Source organism: Podarcis melisellensis, assembly GCF_964234715.1.
Source record: "Podarcis melisellensis genome assembly, chromosome: 18".
NCBI lineage: Eukaryota > Metazoa > Chordata > Lepidosauria > Squamata > Lacertidae > Podarcis > Podarcis melisellensis.
Genome location: NC_138536.1, coordinates 35232 through 50158, shown reverse-complemented (window position 1 = coordinate 50158; position 14927 = coordinate 35232). Strand labels below are relative to the sequence as shown.

The following is a 14927-nucleotide window of genomic DNA, read 5'->3' as shown; positions in this document are numbered from 1 at the left end:
TCCGAGGAGGCGAAAGGGGCGCCTCGAGGACCAGGTCGCCTTGGGCAGCTGCTTCTCCCCAGCAGCCATGGCCTCCAAGGACAAGAGGGACGTCCCTGTAATGATAAGGAAGTGAAGGAAGTTCATGGGATGTTGCCGCCGGCGCCATTTTGGGAGAGGGAAGCACTCGCCGGAAGCGCTTCCGCTCTTTTCGTGGCTCTTGGCCAATCACAGGTCGGGTTGTGGGCGGGACCAGCACTTGGACCCGGGGTCAGAGGCCAGCACTTCCGTTTCCGGACTGCCCCCTTGCCCGTCTCCTGAGTCTCTTGCGGGGACCTTTTCCCTTTTACCAGGACTGTGGCCCCTGCACCCCAACAGCCCCCCTTGCGGGGCTCCCCCGGCCTCCCAGGCGCCTCTTCTGCTCTGGAAGCAGCGCTCAGGGAAACGCTGCGAGGAGGAGGAGAAAAAGGAGAAGCTAATAAGGAGGATAATCAATAATAATAATATAATGATGATGATGAGAAAGCAGAGGAAGGCCCAGGCCCCTCAGGCACTGTTGGGACTCCTCCCGGAGGGGATTTAGGGGGGGGCCCTCCGGCCTTCCTTCTCCGCAGAGACCCCCAACGAGGCGCCCACCTCACGAGGGAGACCAGCGCCCCCCAACGGCAGGCTAGGGCCCACTGCCCTCAACCAACATGGCGGCGGTGGCGCGCCTTCTGCCCTTTCTTCCCCCTCTTTCCCGTCATGCCCTGCTCCGCGCACGCGCCCAGCAGCCCCAGCAACAATCAAGATCTCGGCCGCGATAGGTCGGCCTTCTGGCCAATCGCAGGTCGGGCTTTTGGCGCCTTTTCTCCTCAGCGTCTCCCGCGCCCTTTTCGTGAAGGAAGCCGGTAAATTTTGTGGCCTTTTTCCTCCTGTATTCTCTTGGGAGGATTATCATCATTGAGTTTTAAATTATGACTTTTGTTATTAGTATCAAAGGCTTCGGGAAGTTTGTGATTATTATGTTGCGTCGTGTTTTTAATCTTCTGTTGGGAGCAGCCCGCAGGGGCGGGAAGGGGAAGAAATGAGGATGATCGTGAATTTTGTTACCAATTGTTACCATTATTATTAGAATTGCTCTTACTATAAAAGGCTTAGGGAAATTTGTAGTGTATTATGTTTTATCATCGTTTAAAATATTCTTTTGGTGGCTGGGAAATATTATCATGAAATGGTAAATTATTGAAGAAAGAATCCAGAGGGAAAGGAGCCAGCAGACGACTGAATGGGAGAAATGTGCTTTCTTCTTGATTTTTTCTGAGTCACTTTCCCCAGAATCATATAATGGTGCAACTAGCTGGAAGGGACCCCAAGGGTCATCCAGTCCAACCCGCTGCAAGGCAGGAATCTGCGAAGGAACCACAAGGAGACGGCATTCAATAAAAAGGGGAGGAATTGGGATCTGGAGGAATTAGCTGGTTACAAAACAACTGCTTCAAGCAGTGCTTCATCTGCGCAATACATTGTTCAGGTACAGTTTCCAATACATTAAGGGCGGCCTGAGGGGGAAAGAAATGGAGATTTGCACTTTTATTATATATAAAGAAGAATAATTATTCTTATCACAGCCAGCTCCTCTGGAGTTGCTGTAGCCAAGGGGAGCTCGCCCCCCCATTCAAATAAATAAAAATAGTATACTGTTAAGGCTTGGGGGGGGGGAGAGGCCACGTCCCACTTGGGTGGGTGTGACTAGTAATAACAACAACAACAATTTATTACTCTTTCCCAGCCACCAACAGAATATTTTTAAAAAACGATAAGACAATATACTACAAACTTTTCTCACCCTTCTAACAGAATAACCATTATAATAATGATAGCAACTTAGAAATGAAGGATAATCCCCATTTAAACGCGACAAAACATACTATATTGCAAACTTCCCTAAGCCTTTTCTAATAATAAAAATAATTGGAAAAGTACAGTGGTGCCTGCAAGACGGAAAACCCGCTAGACGAAAGGGTTTCCCCTTTTGGAGGCGCTTCGCAAAACAAATTTCCCTATGGGCTTGCTTCGCAAGACGAAAATGTCTTGCGAGTTCCTGCGGGTTTTTCCCCTTTCCCCCCCTTTTTCTAAGCAGCTAAGCCGCTTATCAGCTGATCCGCTAAGCTGATAAGCCGCTCAACCGCTAATAGCGCTAATCTGCTAAGCTGTCAATGGGCTTGCTTCGCAAGACGAAAAAACCGCTAGACGAAGAGCCTCACGGAAGGGATTAATTTGGTCTTGCGAGGCACCACTGTAATGCTAATAACCCCTGATTGCTGTTTCCCAGTAGGAAAAAGGCGCCCAAAGGGCGCGGGAAACAGCTGAGGAGAATCAGCTGAGAAACAGCTGGGAGGAGAAAACGGGGGAAACTGCTGGCCCCGCCCACCACCCGACCTGGGATTGGCCCAAAGGCCGACCTATCGCCGTCGAAGGCCCTCCACCAAAATGGTGGCGGTGGCGCCTCTTCTGCCCTTTCTTCCCCCCTCCGGCCCCTTTCCCTCTTTCCAGTCCCCTTGCCCTCGTCCAAAATGGCCGCCCGCTGCAGCATTAAGCTGGGCGGCAATAGGTCGGCCTTTGGGCCAATCCCAGGTCGGGCGGTGGGCGGGGCCAGGCCTGGGGCGCGTGTTCTCCTCAGCGTTTCCCTCGCCATTTTCGTGAAGGAGTTTGGTCGTGATTTTAAGACTCTTCTGTTGGGAGCGGGCGTGAAATAATAATAGGGAGATTTGTAGTATATTATGTTTTATCGCTTTTAAAATTTTCTGTGGGTGGCTGGGGAAGAGTAATTCATTATTATTAATAATAATGAGTTAAAGTTAAATTATTTGTATTATAAATTGCACCCACCCAAGTGGGACACGGCCTCTTCCCTCCTAAGCCTTAACATGATAGTATTTTTATTGGGGCAGGGAAGCTCCCCTTGGATGCAGCAACTCCAGAGGAACTGGCTGTGAGTGCAGATCTCCATTTCTTTCCCCCTCAGGCCACCTTTAATGTCTTGGAAACTGACTCCTGAACAGTGTCTTGTTCAGATGAAGCACTGCTTGAAGCCGTGCTTTTGTAACCAGCTAATTCCTCCAGATCCCAATTCCTCCACTTTTTATTGAATGCCGTCTCCTTGTGGTTCCTTCGCATATTCCTGTCTTGCAGCGGGTTGGACTGGAAGAGCCTTGGGGTCCCTTCCAGCTAGATGTACCATTATATGATTCTTGGGAAAGGGCTTCAGAAAGAAGAAACAAGAAGAAGACAAGAAGAAAAACACATTTCTTCCACTTAGTCGTCTGCTGGCTCCTTTCCCACTTGATGCTTTCTTCCACTGCAATCTGGGCTGGACATATTATATGTTTGCTTTGATGTCGACCCCTCTTTCCCTTCTTGTGAAAATAATTGACATTATTGATATTTCTTAGGTCTGCTCTGCTGAATTCCTGTTCTGAAAAGGAGGAGGAGGAGGAGGAAACTTCGTGTGATGAAGGGAGAACAGGAGATGGAGGAAAAGTCATGAAGGTAAAAGGGAAAAAATAGAAATACATATTAACATTTAACATATAAGAACATTTTTAAACAACCCCACTCCTGATATATCACACCCACCCTAACCACTTGGCTTGGCCTCACCCCCCCTAACCACCACAGTACAGTACAGTAAAAATACAGTAAAATAATTTTATTTATTTGATTGGGGTAGGCTAGCACCTCCTGGCTTCACCCGTGTTGGTGAGGTTTGTCTCCTATTCCTTTTCTTGTTAGGCTATCAAAAGGTGACAAAGCAATGTGTTGGAAACTTAATTTCTTCAGATGAACCATTGCTTTAACCAGGTAATTACTCAAGGCACCGATTCTTTCACTTACCGATTTATCCACATAATCCAAGCAGAGATTAATTAGCATCCAAAAGTGGTACACTTGCATGTTAAATCTTAAGATAAATGTTTTGGAAGAGGCATAAATTTAAAAAGATAATTAATTTGCAAGCAAGCCCAGTGAATTAGAGAGGCAGTGAACTGGCTGATTTGTCTAATGGAGCATCCAAAACCCAGTTTGGGTCTAGAAGACCCAGTTTGCCCCCTCCCTCCAGCCTTAATGGCAACCCGCCATTACTTTCTGTTTGATTTTTTGAGCAGAGACGCTGAATTGAACACCACAAGAATAAATGGGGATCAGCCCCTGCTGTAGTGGCCAGCACTAGAAGCCATTTGAGTAATTCAGATCAATAAAGTAGGAATATTTAATATTTACAAACCAGCAACTTGACACCCGTTTTGGACATTTGCAGCAGCTTGCCATGTTAAGAGAGGTGCTCTAAAGAAATGCACTTTCTACATTTATGAGCCTTCAGAGTAGGCTCATGGTTTTTCCTTTGCCCGGAGGTATAAATGTTGTTAGCATATGTGCAATCTCCCAAGAACTTCAGGCCTGCTCCTGACTGTCGAAATGCTCCTGGAGAGGCTGTAAGCAGCCCTTCCTCTGCTCTCAGTCAGCAAAAGGGGATGGCAAGGGGGGCTTCATGGCGTAACTTAACTTGCTGCTGCAGGAGAAGTGTGGATCCCTCAGCCATGCACAAATCCCTGCCTTGTATGTAGCAGGTTGGACTGGATGACCTTTGGGGTCCCTTCCCAATATATACTCACCCACTCATCCAACATCATATGATTCTTGGGAAAGTGCTTCAGAATACAGTTGGGGGGGTGTTTCTTTGTGTCAGCCCTTAAAAATCAACTGTGCAATGTGCTCCACAGCAGGGGCGAAGCAAAGATTTAAGACTGTCCCCCCGCTATGCACCTAGGCTGGGAGCCCCAATGGCACAAGACTAAGTGGGTTGAGCCCCTGCAGCAGGGGCCAAAACCAAATGCCAGTTGAATCGTTTACATTGACAAATACTGGCACGTATGTATGCATTTTGGAAATTGGCAGCAGCTTGTAATGTTAAGAGAGGTGTTCTAAAGAAAAGCACTTTATACGCTCATGAGCATTGCCTTAGAGCAGGCTCATGGTTGTTTCCTTTTCTGGAGGCATAAATGTTCTTAGCAGATGTACAATCCCCCCGAAGGCTTCAGGCCTCCTCCTGACTGCTTAAAAGTGCCATTTCGTAAGGCAACCTTGACAGCACAACCAAGGATAGTGGTTATTCTGCATATTCCTGCCTAGCAGCGCATAGGGCTGGATGACCCTTGAGGTCCCTTCCAGATATAGATATATACACCATCATATGATTCTTTGGAATGTGCTTCAGAAAGAAGAACCAGAAATAGTATTCCTTTAAGTTAGTTGTATGATGGCAAAGGTGCCTCACTTTAGGCTGTGACACCTAACAGTTAAATGCTTCCACCTTTTGGTACTGTGAACACCAAGCTGGCAGGGGGATCTCCATAAGGGACGCCTGCATATTCCTAAGAGCTGGAAACTGCCACACAAAGAAGAAACAGGGTGCCATTTAAGAGGGCAACATTTGCTGCATAACCAAGGTTGCAGGATTGTTCCCCGTAAGGGACTCCTGCATGTTCCTGCGATGCTGCGGGTTGGACTGGATGACCTTTGGGGTCCCTTCCAGAGGTTTATATACCATCCTTCTTTGGAAAGGGCTTCAGAAAGAAGAAAGAGAAAGAGCGTTCTTTACAGTTAGCTGTATGATGGGATAGTCACCTCGCTTCCTGTGAGCATCTTTATTATTCCTTGCACATTAATTTGAGCCTGGCAGATCCTGTGCCTGTTTTTACACGGACCCCTCTTTTAGTTCTCGAAATAATCCACCCCGCTGATATTTCTCAGGTCTCAAAGGGCTGTGCTGAATTCCTTCTCCCAAAAAGGTGGAGGACAAGGAAGAGGGAAGTTTCGCCGGATAGAGTGCGGGAGAAGAGGGGATCTTTTGAGACCAGATGCCAGTGCCCCAAAGATGCCAGTGCCAGGGCTCTCCTGCTGCTGTTGCCTTTTGGGGCGTGAGGGGGAAAGGGGATCTTTGGGCACAAGATCCAAACAGCTCCTTTAACCAAACACCTGATTCACCAGCAGCGTGGCAGCCAAAGGAAAGAGAAGAAAAAGAGGCAAGGCAGCTCCCAGACATCTCCATGAAGTTACAAAAGGCAGGTACATCTGCCTAAGTCCACTCCCATCCACTGGAAAAGATTCTTAGCAGCAAGGAGCAAAGGGAACGGTGGGCAATACCTAGCTATCTCTCTAAATCGGTAAGATTGCACAGTCGCTACACCTCCACAAGGCCTGGTCCTTTCCAGAGGCGCAGCCTGCCTTCTCCAAAGGTGGATTTGAGCTCAAACAGCTGGTTGAAGTGTCTCTTTTCCTATCCTCACGCCCGTAACCCTGGCAACCTCCCAGAGAACAGTCTCTATTCTTCGATGGTCAGGGAGATTGCATTTTCCCACGGTCTCTCCAAAAATAGAAACCCTATTATTTACAGTGGTGCCCCGCAAGAGGAATGCCTCACAAGTCGGAAAACTCGCTAGACCAAAGAGTTTTCCGTTTTGGAGGTGCTTCACAAAACAAATTTCCTATGGGCTTGCTTCGCAAGACGAAAATGTATTGCGAGTTCCTGCGGTTTCCCCCCCTTTTTCTAAGCCGCTTATCCGATAAGCTGCTAAAAGCCGCTAATAGCGCTAATCCGCTAAGCCATCAATGGGCTTGCTTCGCAAGACGAAAAAACCGCTAGACGAAGAGACTCGCAGAACGGATTCTTTTCGTCTTGCGAGGAACCACTGTAGTAATGTCTCAATACAGTTTGGGGGGTGTTTGTGTGTGTCAGTCCTTAAAAATCAACTCTGCAATGTGCCCCACAGCTGCCCCAATGGCACAAGACTAAGTGGGCTGAGCCCCTGCAACAGGGGCCACAACCAAAAGCCAATTGAATCATTTAGATTGACAAATACTGGCACGTATGTAAGCTTTTTGGAAATTTGCAAGTGCAAGGAGATAAATAGGTCCCGCCTCGCTAGGAAGGTAACCTGTGTTTCCGTGCGCTGCTCTGGTTTGCCAGAAGCGGCTTAGACATGCTGGCCACATGACCTGGAAGGTATATGCCAGCTTCCTTGGCCAATAAAGCGAGATGAGCGCCGCAACCCCAGAGTCTGCCACGACTGGACCTAATGGTCAGGGGTCCCTTTACCCTTACCTTTGACAAAGGTCACAAGTTGAAAGTCTGCTGTTGTGAGTCTCGGGGTTAGGGAGAGGGTTAGGCTTAGGGTTCAGGGTCAGGGTCAGGGCCTCCCGCTGACTGTTGAAATGCTCCCAGGGAGGATGTAAGCAGAACGTACTCTGTTTCCAGTCAATAATAGTGGATGGCCATGTTGGCTTCCTGGCTGACCTTGCAGCTGCAGGAGAGGTGTGCATCCCTGAAGTAGCCTTCAAAGGGCCATGTAAGATGGCAACTTTTGCTGCATAACCAAGCTTGCAGGATTGTTCCCCGTAAGGGACTCCTTTGATGCAGCGGGTCGGACTGGATGACCCTTGGGGTCCCTTCCAGAGGTTTATATACTGACGAGATCCTGCTCGCCATCAGTAAGAATCAGTCTCACACAGAGATGGGTTGAAGAAATCTGGCTGCCTTAGAGCTGCTGCAGCACAGCCTTTATTGTGTAAAGTCAGAAAGATACAAAATACAAGGAATGCAACTTTTTCTCAGCCAGCAGATAAGGGCCGTCGCACTAGACCACGCAGACGATCAGGCTATGTTATGTGGACCAATCATTTGGGACAGAACGAGCTATTCACGCGCTGTTCATGCTCCAAGGATGCTTTTAGTTATGAAATCACCCTGCAATAATAAGAACTTTGCTCATGCTCTTATGTACAAGCAGTCATTTCCCCACAATATACCATCATTATTATTTGCAAAGGGCTTCAGAAAGAAGAAAGAGAAATAGTGTTAAACGTTCTTAGCTTATGTACAATTACCCCGAAGGCTTCAGGCCTCCTCCTGACTGTTGAAATGCTCCTGGGGAGACTGTAAGCAGCACCTCCTCCGCTCCCAGTCAGGGGATGGCAAGGTGTGCTTCATGGCGCAACTTGCAGCTGCAGTTTAAAATGCCTGAAAAGTGCCATTTCATAGGGCAGCACTGACAGTACAAGCAAGGTTGGTGGTGGTTCTCCTGCATATTCCTGCCTTGCAGCGGGTTGGGCTGGATGACCCTTGGGGTCCCTTCCAGATATAGATATATATGCAGCATCATATCATTCTTTGGAATGTGCTTCAGAAAGAAAATATAAAAGTATATTGTATGATGGCAAGGTTGCCTCATTTGAGGCTGTGACACCTAACAGTTAAATGCTTCCACCTTTTGGTACTGTGAGCACCAAGCTTGCAGGGGGATCTCCATAAGGGACGCCTGCATATTCCTAAGAGCTGGAAAGTGCCACACAAAGAAGAAACAGAAAAACATACCTCCAGGTTAGTTGTACGATGGCCAACCGCTTCCCCTTCCCTGCCAGCTACTTCATTCTGTGTTGCATAGCAGTACAAATGGTGGATGCCCGTTTTATACTCCTCCTTAGATGTGATGGTGGACGGGATCAAGAGGAGGAGCTTAGTTCTTATTGGCTCATAAATAGGGCAGTAGAAAAAGAAATGTATGAAGTCCTCTACTTCATTCATTGTGCATGGACATAGACGCTGAGTAATAGGGGTAAATCCCCTGCAAGAAGGCTGTGGGTATAGAATGGAAACGGGCCATGGTAAACGCTCTTCTCAAATTGGGCTCCGTCAGGTCTATCAAGTAGTTGGCAAGTGATCTTACCACTTTCACTTTAGGGAGCCACATGGAGAGGCGAGCTGTGGTGGACTGTGCCCGGTCCATGGCCTCGTCTCTTGTAAGAATCCAGGCCCGGATTTTATGTTGGTCCCAAGATGACAGCGTGTCAAGATCTGGGAGGGAGTAGCATGCAGTAATAGTCTCCATGGCCTTGGACCATTTGTTGCTATGAGAACAAGTTAAAAAGGCTTGCCTGGCTAGTAGGGAATCTGGGGCTTTGATTAATTTACAATAAAAACTGATAATTCTAATGTGGGCTCTCGCAACCATGGAGGGGAGGCCCAGTTCTGTTCTTAACTGTGCAGCAACCGAGCCCTTGGGGAGACCCAGTAACGTCTGTGCAAAAGTGTTTTGTAGAATCTCGAGCCGTTGTAGTGTTTTTAAATTCCACCCCCAGATTTCAACCCCATACAGTAACATCGGGAGGACTTTGCTGATAAATGCTTTTCTGATTGGTGGAACCAACTGGCCGCCTTTTGCATAGAAGAATTTCTCCAAGGCTTTGATGGTTCTACGGGCAGCCAGGATGGTCATATTTAGGTGAGCTGACCAGCTAAGCCCATGCTGAAAAGTGATACCCAAATACTTGAATGCTGAACAATATTCAATAGAGTGGCCCTCGAAATTCCAAAATTGCTTCCGAATTTTCATGCCAAAAGTAAAAATTTTGGTTTTGGCAAAACTGATTTTGAGGGAGTTGGTATCACAATATGTCATGAGCCCTCTGAGCATGTTGTTTAAGCCCTGCTTGGTTAAAGTCAGTATCACCATGTCGTCCGCATAGAGTAATATGGGGATCTTGCGCTGTTGTAAAGAGGGGGCAGATTGGTTTAGGGCCTTCATGGTTGTAACAATGTCATTGATGTAAAAATTAAATAGCTATCTCTCTAAATCGGTAAGGCCACACAGTCCCTACACTTCCACAAGGCCTGGCTCTTTCCAGAGGTGCAGCCTGCCTTCTCCAAAGGTGGATTTCAGTTCAAACAGCTGGTTGAAGTGTTTCTTTTCCTATCATACCTGTAACCCTGGCAAACTCCCAGAGAACAGTCTCTATTCTTCGATGGTCAGGGAACCCACGGTTGCTAAAAAAATTGAAACCCTATTATTTAGTAATGTCTTAATACAGTATGGGGGGTGTTTGTGTGTGTCAGCCCTTAAAAATCAACGGTCACCGGCTATGCACCTAGGCTGGGAGGCCCAATGCCACCAGAGTAATGGGCTGAGCCCTTGCAACAGGGGCCACAACCCAAAGCCAGTTGAATCATTTACATTGACAAATACTGGCACGTACAGTGGTGCCCCGCAAGACGAATGCCTCGCAAGACGAAAAACCCGCAAGACGAAAGGGTTTTTCGGTTTTTGCGACGCTTCGCTAGACGATTTTCCCTATGGGCTTGCATCGCAAGACGAAAGCCCATAGGGAAATCTCGGGGAACTTTTTTTAAATGCTGGCGGTGGGGAGCAAAGCCTTTTCCCCCCCTCCGGACTTCAGAAGAGGTCCAGGAAGGCCGGCGGGGGCGAAAGGCTTTGCTCCCCACCGCCAGCATTTTAAAAGCGGTCTGGGATAGCAGGGAAGCGCTTCCCGCTATCCCGGACGGCTTTTGAAGGCAGGCAGGGGGGGCAAAGACTTATGCCCCCCGCCCGCCTTGGGAAGAGGTCCTGGACTTTGTCTTTGCCCCCCCTGCCTGCCTAACCGGGGGCTTTTAAATCGCCCCGGGACTGTCCGGGGCGATTTAAAAGCCCCTGGACGGCTTTTGAAGCCTCCCCCCGCCGCCCGGCTTCGGGGCATCATCCCGATGCCGGGCGGCGGGGCGAGAAAGCCTCCCCCCGCCGCCCGGCATCGGAACGATGTCCCGAAGCTGGGCGGCGGGGCGGGAAAGCCTCCCCCCGCCGTCCGGCTTCGGGGCATCGTCCCGATGCCGGGCGGCGGGGCGAGAAAGCCTCCCCCCGCCGCCCGGCTTCGGAACGATGTCCCGAAGCCGGGCGGCGGGGCCGCAAAGCCTGGGCGCGCTGGCAACTCTCCGCAAGGAGCGCTCCCGCTGCTTGCGGAGAGGTCCGCGAAGCCTGTCCTGGACCTCTTCTGAAGGCAGGCGGGGGGCAAAAGTCTTTGTCCCCCCTGCCTGCCTTCCCAGGGGCTTTTAAATCGCCCCGGACAGCGGAGAAGTCCTCCGCTGTCCCTGGCGATTTTAAAATGCCGCCCGCCAGAAGAGGTCGGGGGAAGGCGGTTTCCATAGGAACGCATTAATTGATTTTCAATGCATTCCTATGGAAAACCGTGCATCGCAAGGCGAAAAACTCGCAAGACGAAGAGACTTGCGGAACGAATTAATTTCGTCTTGCGAGGCACCACTGTATATGCATTTTGGAAAATTCCAGCAGTTTGTAATGCTAGGGACCTGTTCTAAAGAAAAGCACTTTATACACTTATGAGCATTCCCTTAGAGTAGGCTCATGGGTTTTTTTTTCCTTTTCTGGAGGTATAAATGTTACTAGCTTATGTACAATCACCCTGAAGGTGCCAGGCCTCCTCCTGACTGTTGAAATGCTCCTGGGGAGACTGTAAGCAGCACCTCCTCCGCTCCCAGTCAGGGGATGGCAAGGTGTGCTTCATGGCGCAACTTGCAGCTGCAGTTTAAATTGCCTTAAAAGTGCCATTTAATGGGGCAGCACTGACAGTACAAGCAAGGTTGGTGGTGGTTCTCCTCCATATTCCTGCCTTGCAGCGGGTTGGGCTGGATGACCCTTGAGGTCCCTTCCAGATATAGATATAAATGTAGTATCATTTGATTCTTTGGAATGTTCTTCAGAAGGAACAAGCAGAAATAGCATTCCTTTAAGTTACGGGACGTGGGTGGCACTGTGGGTTAAACCACAGAGCCTAGGACTTGCTGATCAGAAGGTCAGCGGTTCTAAACTCTGCAACGTTGCTGGGTCCCTGCTCCTGCCAACCTAGCAGTTGAAAAGCACGTCAGAGTGCAAGGAGATAAATAGGTCCCGCTCCGCCAGGAAGGTAACCGGTGTTGCCGTGTGCTGCTTTGGTTTGCCAGAAGTGGCTTAGTCATGCTGGCCACATGACCCGGAAGCTGTACACTGGCTCTGTTGGCCAATAAAGCGAGATGAGCACCGCAACCTCAGTCGGCCATGACTGGACCTAAGGGTCAGGGGTCCCCTTATCTTAAGCTTTATGATGGCAAAGTTGTTTCACTTTAGGCTGTGCCACCTAAGTGATGCCCTGCTGGAAAGTGCTATACAAAGAATTACCAGAAAAACATACCTCCCAGTTAGTTGTATGAGGGTCAATCACTTCCCCTTCCCTGCCAGCTACATTTTTTAGGGGTTTGGGGTTTAGGGTTAGGGGGTTATAGGGTTAGGGTCGGGGTAGGGTTAGGGATTTAGGGTTATGGTTTTAGGGTTGGGGTTTGGGGTTAGTGTTGCCGCTGCTTGACCAAAGTTTGTCTACTAGAATTTCCTAACTTCACTACAGGTCCCATTTCTGCATTTCAGGGGTCAGACTAGATGCCTCTTGGGGTCCCATCTCTACATTTCAGGGGTCAGACTAGATGCCTCTTGAGGTCCCATCTCTGCATTTCGGGGGTCAGACTAGATGCCTCTGAGGGTCCCATCTAGAAGCCATTTGAGTAATTTAGGTAGCAATAGTTAATATTTACAAACCAGCAACTTCACACCAGTTTTGGACACTTAGAGGTGCTCTACATTTATGAGCCTTCAGAGTAGGCTCTGAAAGTTTGAAAGGGGAAATAATTTTAAGGCCAAATTCCAATTCCTGCTTGAAATAACTTTCACCAAGAAATTATCATGAATTCTTTTCCAGTAATGACCACACGAGGTCACTGTTTATTTTCCTATTGACGTCTATTCCAGCCTACTAAGTCTAAGACGAATATATTGGCAACAGGGAAAAAGTCCGGGAGAAATGAGATAAATTAAAAGTTTGAAAGGGGAAATAATTTTAAAGCCAAATTCCTACTTGGAAATAACTTACAACTAGAAATTATCATGAATTCTTTTCCATCACTGGCCACACGGGGTCACTGTTTATTTTCCTATTGATGACTTTTCCAACACTGGCCACATGAAAATTACAAATATAAGACTTTGCAAGTCAAGTATGGATTAACCAGTGAAACGCAATGGCAATACATCCAATTGAAACATGTGCTGGAAAGGCAGTTTGGCTCTGACGCTGTAGCTGCACCAGAAACACCCAGGCTGCTACAAGATTTCATTTCTGCAAATAAAACCAAGAACTTCGGGCACGGCAGGGTGACGAAGCGACGCCTGGTGGATGGGAATGAAATGGGTCCTCATGATGCATCTAGTCTGACCCCTGAAATGCAGAAATGGGACCTCAGGAGGCATCTGGTTTGACCCCTGAAATGCAGAAATCTAGTCTAGACTCCGCTGCCCTCAACCAACATGGCGGCCCTGCTGCCTCTTCCGCCCTTTCTTTCCGCTCCCTCTTTCCAGTCCCCTTGCCCTCGCCCAAAATGGCCGCCCTAGCAGCCCTCTTGCTCAACGCACACGCGGCAATAGGTCAGCCTTTGGGCCAATCCCAGGCCGGGCTGTGGGCGGGGCCAGCCGTTTCCCACTTTTTCTCCTCCCAGCTGCTTCTCAGCTGTTTGCCACGCCTTTTGGGCGCCCTTTTCATAGCCACAAAATATTATTATTATTACTTTTTAAATCATTATTATTATTTTTATTAGAAAAGGATTAGGGAAGTTTGCAATATAGTCTGTTTTTTGCCTTTTTCATATTCTGTGGGGAGTGAAGGGGAATAAATGAGGATTATCCTTCATTTTTAAATTGTTATTATTACAATAAAAAAAGTTTATTAAATTTGTGAGGTCCATGCCTTTACACAAAATACCATAAAACATTATTAAAAGATAAACAATAAAATTATAAAAATAAGCTAAAATTCAAGCCATGCTGTCCCAGCAAGGAAACTACCCCAAAACCCCCCACCATTCAGGAAAGAAGATACAGCAACAGGTTAAGAGAGCAATGGGAGGGACCTCCCCTTTTCATCCAGGAACCCTACTCTAGTTTTCATAGCCTTCACCACAAAGACCGCTACCACGTGAGAAATCCGTGGATCAGCGCCCACCAGTAAAAACTTTACTTGGTCCTCAGAGTTGACTATTGATTTGGGAATGGTTTGTAACATCGCATCCCTGAAGGCCGAATAGATGGGACAATACAACATGTAATGTGTGAGATCCTCTTTGGTTCTCATATGACAAGGACATATACGCTGCTCTACTGGGATTTTTGCATATCTGCCTGACAGACAGGCCGTAGGAATGGTTTGAAAACGGGCCATGGTGAAAGCTCTCCGAAGGGTGGGATTGCTGATATTCGCCAAGTAATTGGCGCAGGTTTTGACTGTTTTCAGTCGGGGAAACCAGTGGGAGGACCCTGGGTTCTGTATTTTTGTGATATCTAACAGAGCGTCTCTCTCCAGGATCCATTCCCGAACTTTGTCCGGGCTCCACAGTTTGAGAATATTAAACTCCGGTAGGGTGGATCTAACCAGGATCTCAGATAGGTTTTGACACCAAGTGGTGTTCTTTTGAAGAGATACAAAGGCTTGTTTGGCCAATAAGATGTTTGAAGTGTTTGCAAGGTTGATGTAGAATCGTAGGAATCTTAAGTGGGCCCTGGCAGACACAGAGGGTAATCCAACCTCCACCCTCAAGAAAGCTGCTGGGGTTCCTTGAGGAAGGCCTAGAATCCTCTTGAGATAATAATTTTGCAAAATTTCAAGCCGTTCCAACAGCCTCTGGTTCCACCCCCAGAGTTCTATCCCATATAACATCTGGGGAATAGCTTTCCCAACAAAAGCTCTTAATGCCGGGATCACCGATTGACCTCCCCGGGTATGGAAGAAACTAAGCAGGACACCAATTGTTCTTCGTGTTAGGATGGTTACAGCCTTAAAGTGGGCTAACCAACTAGATGTAGCCTGGAATGTAACACCCAGATATTTTTAAAAAGGGCACTGTTCAATCACATGTTCGTCTAAAGACCATCTAAAGGCGTGGCGAGCTCTACTGAACACCACAATTTTTGTTTTGTCATAATTTATCTTTAGTGAGTTAAGGGAACAGTAGGCTGCGATCCCCTCCAGCATGCTGCGTAAGCCTC

The 14927-nt window shown here is 48.0% G+C and overlaps 2 long non-coding RNA genes across 3 annotated transcripts; both read left to right on the top strand.

The window, feature by feature from the left end:
* Positions 1-183: 183 nt before the first annotated feature.
* On the top strand, positions 184-6406 carry LOC309361016. Of its 2 annotated transcripts, none has more exons than XR_014164296.1 (3): positions 184-213; positions 3414-3510; positions 5981-6406. It is a non-coding gene; the product is annotated as an uncharacterized lncRNA (long non-coding RNA). The 2 variants fall into 2 exon arrangements; XR_014164297.1 differs by lacking the exon at positions 184-213 and adding an exon at positions 813-869.
* Positions 6407-12157: 5751 nt separating this feature from the next.
* LOC309361042 lies at positions 12158-12472 on the top strand. Its single transcript, XR_014164327.1, has 2 exons — positions 12158-12287; positions 12332-12472. It is a non-coding gene; the product is annotated as an uncharacterized lncRNA (long non-coding RNA).
* Positions 12473-14927: the final 2455 nt, after the last annotated feature.